A 12,062-nucleotide genomic window follows, 5' to 3' on the forward strand; every position below is an offset into this window, starting at 1 on the left:
GTTTTAAAAATAATTATCTATTGTATTACAGACCGTCTATTATAGGCCAAATCACTTAAAGAATGTCAGTTACAATACCTGCTGGTGTATTGTCTGCGTTTGGGTTTATGTTCGAGGCTACAGCTGCAATCCCTATTATAGTATTATCACCATCTTTCCTCAGCCTCACTGTGAATTTAAACTCACTTCCGGTCACTTGTGAAGGCAAGCACATATACTTTACTATCAAATAGAATATGGTTTATTATATCGTATGATATAAACATGTATAATAATGTTAATTGAAACATAATAAATGGCGTCCGTGGCCGAGTGGTTAAGGTTATTTACTTCAAACCACTTGCCCCTTACCGCTGTGGGTTCGAATCCTGACAGGGACTTTGGATTCTTTCAGGTAAGAAAGCTATCCAGCTGGCTTACGAACGCTAGTGGCTCTACTCAGGTGCCCGTTCATACCTGAAATAATGCACGGAAGGGCACCCGAGGTGATCCTCCACCAGTAAAGCTTGAACGTCGCCATATGGCCCATACTGTTTCGGTGCGACGTAAACCAAATTAAACAAACCAATTAAACATAATTAATGTACAAGACATGAAGTTAAAGGTTTAAAGTTCTACCTCTCTTGACATTTTCAGTTTGTTTGATGTAAATTTAAAAGAATAATTACAGGGTATTCATAACAAGCATTCTGACATTAGATAAGAAACCAGTATGGTCAAAACGAGGCTTTTTGCAGTATTTATTTGTTGGCAATGATTTTAACATTTTAGCATTTTAGTGATTAGTTTACATCAAAACTGGGTATAATTCTAATTTGACTTTAATCCACTTGCAACTTACTCCTGTTCGATCGAATCCCGGTAGGGACTTTGGATTGTTCGTGTAAGGACACTCTCCAGCTAGCTTGCTGGATGATGGTGGTTCAAGTCTTAAAGGTGTCTGCCTCTCTAAATTCATGTAGAGGCACTTGAGATTATCCGCTACCAGGAAAGCTCAAAAGTTGCCATAATTGTTATCTTCAAAGTGTTGGTGTGCAACCAAATAAAAGTAACGATTCAGTCATTTTGACAGAGACGGCCAACAACGCTTTCATTATTAAGTATAAAGATCTAGTGGTATGCTGATTCATGTACAGTGTGGTATTCAGTACACCTTGTCAGTTTTCAATAATCATCGTGGAAACAAGAAAGGTCTAAAATAATTGTACTCCGCGACTTTTGATGTTAAAAAAAATATTGGGGTGTAATCTTTGCAATGCGCCGCCGAAATTTAGCGATTGTTAATAGATTGGTATAAGGGATTAATATAAGATTGCTAAAAAGGTCAAGAGATGTTAAGATTCCATCACAATATTACTGTACTATTTTTGTAAAACGTTGGATATAAATGCTCAAATCTTCAGCGCAGCGAAAACTATATGAGAATACTGTGTAACCTTTGACGTTAGTACCGTCCATAATGAGCTAAACTATATAAGTCTGTCAACGACTTGATTTATATGGCCGGACCAAAGAATTAGAAAACTCTGTGCTCTGTTGACACCAGCTAACAATGTTTTCATTTAAATGACTCGACCTTATATCATTTCTAGATGATGACTTTACTAATATGATCAGGCCAAACAATTAGAAACCACTGGCGACACGATTGACTACATTAAGATAGCCTAAATAATTAGATTAACCCTGGTAGTCCTATATTTGGACGTCTGTAAAGAATTACGTAATTGTAATGGTCTAGATTAGTAGAATATCCCGAGTTTTATTGACGCACAGGTATATTTATAAAAGCTAGATTTATTGAAATGGTCTAAGTAAGTAAAAATAGCTTAAGCTTTGTGGATGTTTTTTTAAATAAGGACTTATTTGACATGGCTTAAACAACTAGAATAACCCGACTCTTAATAATGACTTCATTTGATATGTCTTAAACAACTAGAATAACCAGAACACAATTGTTATTTCTTAATAATGACTTCATTTGACATGACCTCAACAACCAAAATAATCCAAACTCCATTGTTATTTCTTAATAATGACTTCATTTGGCATGGCCTCAACAACCAAAATAATCCAAACTCCTTTGTTATCTCTCCATAATGATTTTATTTGATATGGCCTTAACAACTAAAATAACCCAAACTTTCATTGTTATCTCTAAATAATGATTTTATTTGGCATGGCCTAAACAACTAAAGTAACACAAACTTCATTGTAATCTCTAAATAATGACTTAAATTGATATGGCCTAAACAACTAAAATAATTCGTACTCCATTGTTATCTCTTGTAAATAACTTCATTTGACATGGACTAAACAACTAAAATAATCCGAACTCCATTGTTATCTCTTGATAATGACTTCATTTGATATGGCATAAAAACTAAAATATTCCGAATTCCATTGCATTTGATATGGCCTAAATAACTAATATAATCCGAATTCCATTGCATCTTTTAATAATGACTTAATTGATGTGGTACACAATTAGAGTATTTGGAGTTCCATTTATATTTTCTTCATGATAGTTGCCTAAAATAATTAGAATAACCCGAGATCCAGTGACGTCTCTTAATAATAGCTTCATTTAAATGGTGCATCATTAAAAAGCAAATGTTATAATGCTTATTAATTAATTAACAAACCTGTAACGCCGCAAGTTGTCTTCAAAAGGCCGCATATTGAAGCCCATACCAAAAATGTTTTCTGCAAAGATATAAAAAAGAAATGAAATGGGTACGACATCAATCCATGCATGCAGTAAAGGGTCAAAAGAAGCCCCTGAAAATACATGAACATAGAGAATAAATGCACGAAAACACATATAAAGTAAAATAAAAAAGCTAGGATATAAAAGTATCATATTTAGGCGAATTTTGTCTTTTCCGATTTGTGGCGAAATAACCCACACCTACTTTAATTAACAAAGATAGTTTAAATTGCAAACGAATAATTTTTCATAAACGCGCCTATATATTTACGTAACGCTACAATTTAGCGCGCCTTTACACTGTTTGTTCATCGTAAATGACGTTATGTCATTATATATGCACTCCCGTGCAAATATCCATTTTAACGGAGTCGCAAATTTCGGCACGGCTATGTGATAAATAGCTTTATTACATTCCTGCGCGGTGGTTGGTGAGATAAATGTTAACGTTACAGTATAGATGCATCCATGATTCTCTTGAACTGTAAACCGTTTTTGTGTCGAATATTATAAAATATAATATTCGTGTAGATTCAATGCTTAATTTATTGAACTCATTGAATAGCGCAATATTATGCTCGCGAGAGGCTCATATAATATAGTCTAATATAACTTGTCTAATAAATTCATCATTAAACCTAATACAGTCGATCAGCAGATAATTATATTTTCTATGCAAAATTCAAATTTTATTCTTATAAACCTCCGTAGTAGTTAAATTTAGTTAGAACTTAAAGTATATCAAGCAATAGCTTTTAAGAATATCCAAATGATACATTTCTATTGTTTTATCAGTATTTGTAATACTTAAGGAAAATTTGATCACTGTTGAACAATCCACATTATTTAATTCTAAATGATGTCCATTTAAGATAATTATTTAAATCAAAAGTGGAAGGAAACACGGGTAGTCGATGCTTGGCTTGGATAGTATGTGTTATACATGTACATGTTAATTCCAAATGTTTTAAAACATCATATTTTCAGGAAACCACAAAAGAATGTTGTTGCTTTAACTTTATCCGTAAATACTATCAATAAAGAAAAGGGGCGGAACTATCACCAGGTCTTATTTTGATTATGTTCCATATATCTTTATTAATTTTCAACCAATTTCCACCAAATAATGCACAATTTACTCAAAAATGAGTTTTGTTTGCAAGAATGAATGTACAATAGTGGACCAGTTTCTACGTAAAAAGATCGAATTTTAAAGCAAAAATGTACTTTTTGTTGACATCAATTGACTGGGCCGTTATATAACGACTTTGAACATAAATCGACCTCTTGCTTAATGATAAACTACAGACATTCGGTGAGTTAATCTCAAAAAGCATTTAACACACCGTACAATCAAATTAGCAGACAGCCGTTCAACCGTCGACAGCCGTACAAGTAAATACATGTCGTTGTAAAAATCACAATAGACAGACGGTAAGTAATTATCTATTCAATTGTGTTCGAGATAAATAGTCTATATCCAAAACAGCATGCTTACAAATTTCTGGCCTTGTGCTGAAAATAACCGCACGAGATAAATAACCAATCAGATTGCACTATTCATAGGAATTTTCGCTATTAACTGGACAAGTTCTATACCGCTACTTCACCTGATTTATAAATGTATTTATTTACGGTGCATACACCGTGTCTTAAGCCGGTGCTAGGGGGCGTGGACGGTAGTTTGCACTTAACAGTACCGTCCATGAATAGGCTCAATCAAACCGAGCCTGCAACATTTTCAATTTTGCCGTGTTGGGCTTTCTTTAGGGATTCTTATTTCACTCTATTTTTTCCATATATGGTAATTCCTCGTGTTTCTAATGGTTATAGTTTTGGCGGTTATTATGCACGATTTTACGTGTAAGTTGATAAAATATAGTCATTCGAGGCATTACGTTCACGCCGTCCATTTGTGAAATTTGTTTTTTTCTGCGCTCGAAATCATGTCCAGGGATTTTGACGAACTAAAGGCGTACTTTGATGAGCAATTTTCCGAAATAAAGAGAGATTTTGTCAACGCTCCTATTCCGCCAGCCGTGAAATCTACGACTCTCAAGTCAAAAGCTCTACAAGATCAACTTGACTATAACTGTGAGTTGCTTTCTCTCGTTCAGAACTTGGAATGTCTTACAAATCCTTTAGAAAACTGTGAAATAAGTGACATTTGTGCGAAAATTCAGAAGAAAATTAATCACCGTGTCAAACTGATCAAATTAGCGACAAATCTCCGGCAGGCTGGCTCGTCGTCAAAGAATACGAACAAGACGATTTGGCAAGCGACGACGAGGATAGCAGGAAAATCAGAAACGCAGAGAAGTCGGCTTTGGCGATTTAAAAGAACGGGGTGAATGGAGAAAGTCATTTACCAAGTTCAACTCTGCTCAACGTTATTCTCCTTATAACGTTTACAATTTTTCTAGGTCTGTCGGCAACAGATTTGCTATGGCATCTCATAATCCAGGGATTAGCAATTTTCGTCCCTTCACATACAACAACAAGTGGCGCCAGCCACCTTTCTACGGTCCAAGACCAACAGACCAATGTTTTGCCTGTGGCAAGTTCGGGCACTACCGATCTACCTGTCCTCACAACATCTTTATCCGGAATTCCAACGGAGGTGCAGTCTACTCAGAGTCGGAACCCAAGAAACGGTGAAGTCGACGTTTCCAAGGATCAAATGATAGACTTGAAAGTTGAGTATAATTTATCTTTTCATTCTTACAGCGAACAAAAGGTATTTTTGAGTTAAAAGAAAGACAGTTTTCTCCAAAAAATAAATTTAGTAAAAGGCAGATTAAAACAAAAAATAAAATTTTGGGATAAGATAGGCGCAAGCATTTATATAAAAGCGTTATCAGAGATGGTTACTTAATTCCTTTTATTCACACCCCAGTTTCAGTATGCTTGAAAAATAATCAGTCGGCCTTACAAAACATTCCTATTGTTTTAGACGCCGTTTCGGAACTGTTGATATCTGGGAGAGTTTTAGATGTGCCTTTTAAGCCCTTTGTAGTAAATCTTCTCACAGTTTCTGTGAATCGTTCTGGCAAGAAAAGATTAATTTTAGATTAAAGGCATATTAATCAATACATTGGAAAGAAAAAATGCGTTTTAAGGATGAAGAATTAGCTCTAGAATACGTTCGATTTATTTTCTCGTCTAATTGATGAAGATGATTGGTGCGTGTCCGATGATTTCTTTCGTTTTATAAACTCATTATGGGGGCCATTTACTATTGACCGTTTTGCTAATGTCGATAACAGAAAAATAATTCGTTTCAATTCTAAGTTTTGGAATCCAGAAAGCGAGGCTATTGACGCGTTGTCTCAAAATTGGCTAGGAGAAAATAATTGGTTAGTTCCACCCGTGTGTTTAGCAAGCAAATGTATTTTGCATTTAATTGACTGTCAGGCTTCAGGTACTTTGATTGTGCCGAAATGGCCTTCGGCTGCTTTCTGGCCTCTTGTTTTTGCAGACGAAATTTGCACTTGGAGAGATTATGTTTCAGATGCTTTAGAGTTTAACAATTCAGAAATCATTATACCCGGCAATAATAAAAAATCTTTGTTTGGATCTGGCCGTTTCAACGGGTCTGTTTTAGCTATTAAATTTGATGCCCGATCAAAATAAGAATTGAATTTGTTTTTATAAATAGTTTGCTCCGCCTTTCTCGGGTTTTTTATTTCTATTTTTAGTAACTTGAATGTTTTTAATACAGACTTCCACGTGTTTTTCTCGTTTTTGTTAAATGACACACAGAAGTATTTGTGTTATCGAGCATGCGTATTGTAATTCACTTGAATTCATTGACCTGTTGAAAAGATTGTTTACACGATACATTCATGTGATATACATGTTTATATATATATAAAATACAAGAAATAAAAGAGTGTATAGGAAAAGATAAAGGAGAAAAGATATGGGATGAATATTGTAATGGAAAGTTGTGGAAATGAATAGCGACAATTAATTGGTTTTGTCGAGAAAAGAAAAGAAAGAAGAAAAAGAAAGAATGAAAGAAAGAAAGAAAAAAAATGAATTAAGACCTGAAAGTTGTAGAAATGAAAAAAAAGGTGTATAAAAAAGAAATAAAAAATAGGTCAATGGACTCAAGTTTTCCCAGCATGCTTTATTGGTTTATTATTTTACATTTTTTCAGATATTTTCAAATTTGGCATACGGAAAGATCTTCATCATTTATCTGAAGGAAATCCAAATTTAAAAGATCTAGCAGATAAATTACCCGAGATAGTGCTTCAGAGTAAATCTGACAATACCAGGAAACAATATTCGTCTTACTTCAGAAAATGGATTGCATGTTGCATGGTGCAACCAGATGAAAATAGCTATAATATATCCCGCTTTGGATTTTCATATTGCTTTATTTCTAGTTTCATTGATTCAAAAAGAGAACTCGTACGCAGTAATTGAACATAGCTTTAATGCATTGAAATGGTCGCATGATTTTAGTGACGTAAAAAGCCCATGTGAGTCAAAAACGGTTAATTCAGTTTTAACTGCTGCAAAAAAGTTGTGCGGTTCACCAGTAGATAAGAAAAAAGCTTTGACATCTGAAGATATTACAAAAATGTTACATTCTTTCCGCCTGACGTAGTAGATTTGTACAAATTAAGGACATTAACTTTTGTTGTAATAGGTTTTGCCGGATTTCTTCGCATTTCAGAATTAAGAAATTTGAAATGTTCTGACGTAATATTCAAAGAAGATCATCTGCAGTTATTTATAAGATCAAGTAAAACAGATCAGACAAACAAAGGACAGAATGTCCTCATTGCGAAAACAGGAAAAGTAACCTGTCCTTATAATACGCTAAGCCTTTATTTTAAAAAAGGGAACATTAAAAGTAGCGATGATTTATTTCTATTTCGACAACTTTCTTTACACAAGAGCAAAAATACACATATGTTTAGAAACAACTTTGGTTTATCATACACAAGATTTAGGGAATTATTCCGGGAAGTACTGTCAGAATTAGGTTTGAATCCTGATTTATACGGCACACACAGTTTAAGACGCGGTGGTGCTACCGCCATCGCTATACATGGCATTTCAGACAGATTATTTAAAAAGCATGGAAGGTGGCAAAGTGATAAAGCAAAAAACGGTTCTGTTGCTGAAAACTTTTCGGAAAAGATATCAGTTACACAAAACTTAGGAATTTTAAATTCTTTTGAAAATTACTATATTATCTTTCACATTAAAGAATTGAATTGCCTTGGTCGTTTTATATTATGTTTCAATAATTAAATACTTAACTTTAATCTTGTTACAGGATTTTATTTTACATTTTTAAATTTCAATGATTATTCTTTTTGATTTCCCCTTCTTTATTTTTCGACGGCTTAACGGCATGCCCTCTAACCTTGTTTTATGTTATGTTTTTCTTTAAAGCTGCATGCTTGAATGTAGGTGTATGTTGGAGGATAATAAATAATTTATGCTCGTTTGAGAACATCGAATAAGAGCATAAATGTATTTATTTTCGGTGCATACACCATGTCTTTCCATATATGGTAATTCCTCGTGTTTTTAATGGTTAAAGTTTTCGCGGTAATTATGCACGATTATACGTGTAAGTTGATAAAATATAGTCATTCGAGGCATTACGTTCACGCCGTCCATTTGTGAAATTTCTTTAAATATAATTTTCATATATTACGAAATATCATGGATAAGATAAATTTATGCATTTAACATTGCCTTAAACAGATTTTTGATATCTTGTTTTATCTATTTCACATTCTCCGTCTTCGTTTTAACATGGATGTAAAAATTTAAAAAAATGAAGGAAAGGGAAGATATCAATGCCATGTTTTGATTTAATCTGAAAGTAATGCATTTTATATAATTAATGGTTTTTTATTAGACTCAAAATTGGGGATATGTTAGATAGTATCTCGTGGCCACGGCATAGTATCTCGTTCCCACGACTTAACTATTTCGTGGCCACGACTAAGTAACTCATTGCAACGACATAGTATCCCGTGGCCACGACTTAATTATCTCGTGGCCACGGCGTAGTAACACGTGGCCACGACATAGTATATTGTTCCCACAACTGAATTATTTCGTGGCCACGACTTGGTAACTCGTGGCCACGACATAGTATCTCGCGCGCACGAGATAGATAAAAACACACACATGTACAAAAAGTTCAATTCTTTGCGAAAGTGAAGGCAGCTAGTATTGGTAAACTGCTTGATAGGCTGCCCAGGAACAATGTGGTGGTTGATCTGTGCTCTGGTGAATTCAATGTGGCTTACTAGATATGAACATTATTTTGTGGTGTCTATCGTGAAGAGCGGAAAAGCATATTAAACAAGATGCGCATTGAGGCACTTCATGTGGAACTGGGACTGAGAAAAAGTCAAATCACACTCGCACACAAACTTACTAATCATACTTTTAATTCATATGCTGTAAAATAAATCATTTTATATATAGCGGAAAATCTAGAAATTATTGAAGTGTATATGGACTTCGAAAGTATGAGATCTATAAGAAAGTACCATGAATTAAAGAATATTTTAAATAAACAAAAAGTTTGAATATTTCATAGTAACTGTAGCACAAAAGTTCTGAAAATTGTTTCGTTGAATGTTTTTAAGCATTATTCATTCTTGCTGATGAGTGGATGTCGATGTTATCATTAAAAGAAGCGAACGGCTGATGACGTTACTCAAATTTTGAAGACATTTAAACTTTAATACCCTAAATCATTAAAAGAAAGTCATTTTTGAAGGTATGGTTTGATATATTAAATGATGAAATGTTGAAGTTTACGAATCGTATCTTAAAATGATTTATCATGTTGAGAAAATATAAGTCTGTGTGACTTTTTAGCTCACCTGTCACAAAGTGACAGGGTGAGCTTTTGCAATCGCTTTTCGTCCGGCATCCGTCCGTCGTCCGTCCGTCCGTAAACTTTTACCTTAAATGTCATCTCCTCATAAACCACTAAGCCAATTTCATTCAAACTTCATAGGAATGGTTCTTTGGTGTTTACCTTTAAAAATTGTTCAAAGAATTTAATTCCATGCAGAACTCTGGTTGCCATAGCAACCGAAAGAAAACACTTTAAATATCTTCTTTTTTAAAATCCTAAGAGCTAGAGTTTAGATATTTGGCATGAAACACCTTCTAATGAGTGTCTACCAAGTTTGTTCAAATGAAAGCCCTTGAGTTAAAATTGGCCCTGCCCCAGGGGGTCTTTGATTTTCCCTATATGCTTATAGTAAAAACTTAAAAAATCTTCTTTTGAAGAACCCAAAGAGCTAGAGCTAAGATATTTAGCATGGAACATCTCCTCATGAGTGTCTACCAAGTTTGTTCAAATAATAGCCCTGGGGTCAAAATTGGCCCGGCCCCAGGTGGGTCATTTATTTTCCCTTCATGGATATTGTAAAAACTTCTTTTAAATAACTCGAAGAGCTAATGCTAAGCTATTTAGCATGAAATATGTTCTAATTTGTGTCTACCAAGTTTGTTCAAATAAAAGCCCTTGGGTCAAAATTGGCCCCACCCCGGGGTCACTAATTTTTCTTATATGTATAAAACAAAAACTTAAAAAATCTTCTTTGAAGAAAATCCAAATAGCTTGAGTTTAGATATTAAGCATGAAACATCTTCTAGTGAGTGTCTACAAAGTTTGTTCAAATAAAAGCCCTGGATTCAAAATTGGCCCTGCCCCGGGTGTTATTGATTTTCCTTAAATTTGTATAGCAAACACTTAAAAATCTTCTTTGAAAAAAACCAATTAGCTAGAGTTTATATATAAAGAATGAAACATCTTCTAGTAATTATCTACAAAGTTTGTTCAAATAAAAGCCCTAGGGTCATAATTGCCCCTGCCCCAGGGGTGTCATTGGTTTTAACTATATGTGTATAGTGAAAACGTTAAAAAATCTTCTTTTAAAAAAAACCAATGAGCTAGAGCTTAGATGTTTAGCATGAAACATCTTCTTATGGGTGTCTACCAAGTGTGTTCAAATAAAAGCCCCTGGGTCAAAATTGGCCCTGCCGGGGGGCGCAAGGAAGGGATAGATATGTTGTTTTTCATTGTATGTGTGTAGTAAAAACTTTACATTGTGAAACATTTTTTATGGGTGTCTTCCAAATTTTTTCAAATAAAAGCTCTGGGGTTTAAACTGGCCCACCCCGGGTGCCTTTATACAGGTGAGCGACCTCAGGGCCATCATGGCCCTCTTGTTTTAAAAGTGTTGCTTCTTATCGGAAATGTGTGTGTATTTGTTTTAATTAAAAGTTCAAGTAAAGTAAAGCTTGCTCAGGCCCAGTCAATATAAATGTTATATTTTTAGGCTAAATATGACTTATCGTAACCATGCGGGTAACAATTTCACGGGCTATGGAGCTGTGACAAGCCAGTCGTACCATTATAATATATCACTATATATTTTTTTATTTGTAGACAAACTTGAAATTAGTTTATTAAAATGGAGTCCACGTACTGTAGACAAATTTTGCCTTTTTAATGGTATGCTAAATATACTAGTAGACTTCTGGGTATTAACAATGGTATCAACATTCTTAGACCAATGGTAACATAAACTACCATTTATACCACTGCCTAACATTTTAATCTAAACTCAGTTTATCATTCTTTTAGTGCATTCTATGTTATAGTTTATTTTTATAAGACTGACACACAACAATTTAGTTAATATTTGAAAGAAATACAATAACATGTATAAGCTTTCGGTGGAAAACTATTTTAATTTATGATAACAAGAATTATAACATACCAGCTGAATTAAATCCATTTCGAATATGATCACATATGCAACAACTTATGAAACACATCATAGATGATCCGTAACCGGGTGTATATAGTTACGCATTGCTTCGTTTAAAGGGATGATTTAATCAAATATATTAAAGTTAATGCGTGTGAATGTAAAAAGTGAAAGAAATTGCAAATTACTTGCAAAGTGTTTAATAATAGCAGTTTTCGCTCTAAATATGAAACAATCTGGCTGTTTTGGGTTATACAGATTGTTTAAACAGGTTATATATGACTCAGTGTTAACGGTTATATTGCATATAACCGTTTATATGTCGCCGAGGCACAAGAGCTCTCCCTTAAGTCTAGGGAACTGGATTGTCTCAGCGGTAGAGTCTCGTAGATCTGAGGCCAGGTGATGGCAAATCAAATCAGCTTCCGGCTGCAGCAATATATTTATTTCTTTATTATAATTAATTTTATGATTTAAGTTAAGGTTATAAAAACAAAACGTACATAGGACAATCCTATCTTTTTCAAAATATATTGTTTGATTGACCCTATTGGTCAAACTTGAATTCCTCATAG

General features: G+C 34.1%; 1 long non-coding RNA gene across 1 annotated transcript; it reads right to left on the bottom strand.

The window, feature by feature from the left end:
• Positions 1-84: 84 nt before the first annotated feature.
• On the bottom strand, positions 85-11,615 carry LOC132721037 (uncharacterized). Its single transcript, XR_009624418.1, has 3 exons — positions 11,497-11,615; positions 2,646-2,706; positions 85-222 (listed from the first exon to the last, which is right to left on the bottom strand). It is a non-coding gene; the product is annotated as an uncharacterized LOC132721037 (long non-coding RNA).
• Between the last annotated feature and the right edge of the window lie 447 nt (positions 11,616-12,062).

The sequence above is a fragment of the Ruditapes philippinarum genome, unplaced genomic scaffold (assembly GCF_026571515.1).
Source record: "Ruditapes philippinarum isolate M1 unplaced genomic scaffold, ASM2657151v2 ctg20164_1_1_1_1, whole genome shotgun sequence".
NCBI classification, from domain to species: domain Eukaryota; kingdom Metazoa; phylum Mollusca; class Bivalvia; order Venerida; family Veneridae; genus Ruditapes; species Ruditapes philippinarum.